The 1,549-nt window shown below is 58.2% G+C and overlaps 1 protein-coding gene across 10 annotated transcripts in view; it reads left to right on the forward strand.

Moving 5' to 3' along the window:
* Window positions 1–1,549, forward strand: part of MSI2 (musashi RNA binding protein 2) — a 393,393-nt gene that overhangs the window by 354,729 nt on the left and 37,115 nt on the right. The gene's annotated exons all lie outside the window — the stretch shown is intronic.

Consider the following 1,549-nt stretch of genomic DNA (forward strand, 5'->3'; position numbering starts at 1 on the left):
CTCGTTACACACACACACACACACACACACACACACACACACACACACGTGTGCACGGTCCTCCTCGGAGAGCCCTGAGTGCCACCATCCCCATCCCCCATTCCTTTCCATCCTGCTCAGCCCCACAGCGGGTGGCAGTCTCAGGCAGCCTTCCCTCCCCTGGCTCCCTTCCTAGAGGAAAGGAGAGACCAGGCTCGCATCCCTGGCTCCCTCAGAGCACCCTATGCACCTGGCGCAGCCACCTCCCTCCCGATCAGGCTGCCATTGCCCCCTTGGCACAGCACTCGTCCCAGGGGGACAGAGTTGGGGGATGCTAACATGGGGTAATTTGGGGGTGACAACATGGGCCCCATGCTAAGACCCCTATCTCTCTGAGAGCCAACCCAGGAAATGTCAGGTAGAACTTGGGGACCTGCACCCTGGGTCTGCCCTAAACAGATGGAGATGCAAAAGTGACCAACTGAGGCTGGGAATGAGATGGGGCTCCCATGCTGGCCCATCCGATAAGCGAAGGCTTTGGGAACAGAGCAGGGGCTGGTAACGGGCAAGGAACGGGCTTGCAGTGACCATGCCCAGGGCCCATTTGTTGATCATGGTCAGCAGGTCCCACAGCTTAACAATCACACAGGTTTGAAAGGGACAGACATCACAGCATCCAGACAGGCTGGCTGACCCATGGCCCTTGGCTGTTCTGTCCTTTCTCAGCCGTCAAACTGTTCAGATTCCATCCCACTTACACCCGCGAAGCCTCTTGTTTGTCCTCACCAGTGGCCCTCAGGTGCCCCCAGAGTGCAGCCGCCTGGTCTCAGAGGATCGGGGTGTGGCATGGCCTTGGGCCCCGAAGCGGTGGCCCAGCAGCTGCACCCCGCCCTTCACAGCCCTCCGCCAGGAGCCCAGCTGGTTCGGGTCCGGCCCCTGCGGCCCCGAGGAGGCTCTGTGCAGCGGTGGCTGTCTGTTCCCAACACCTCCCCAAGCAGCCTGGGGTTCCCCACACACCTGGGGATTCCCTGGGGCTTCCCAGCGAGACCTCGTGAGCGGTGTCTCCCTGAGAACCAGACTGGACCCTCTAGAGCAGTGGTTCTCAACCTTCCTAATGCTGCGACCCTTGAATACAGTTCCTCATGTTGTGGTTACCCCCAATTTCATTGTTACAAATGGAACATAATTAAAGCATAGTGATTAATCACAAAAACAATATGTAATTATATATGTGTTTTCCGATGGTCTTAGGCGACCCCTGTGAAAGGGTCGTTCAACCCCCAAAGGAGTCGTGACCCACAGGTTGAGAACCGCTGCTCTAGAGCCTGGGCTGCAGGACAGGGCCCCGGTGAGGGGAGCTTTGCAATGTCCTGACATCTGTCTCTTGCCTTGTGTCAGTAAGGAATGTTCTAGTAGATCTGGCCGAGAGGGCTCCCTGCCCTCTCCCTGCCCCGTCAGGCTGACTGTGGGTCCTGTGAGCCAGAGACACCAGCACAGCTGTCCCGCCACCAAAGTGTCCTGATGTTCCTTCCTCGCGGTCTCTCTTTTCCACATGCTCACTGTGCCCACC

This window comes from Myotis davidii, unplaced genomic scaffold (assembly GCF_000327345.1).
Source record: "Myotis davidii unplaced genomic scaffold, ASM32734v1 scaffold595, whole genome shotgun sequence".
Lineage (NCBI taxonomy): Eukaryota > Metazoa > Chordata > Mammalia > Chiroptera > Vespertilionidae > Myotis > Myotis davidii.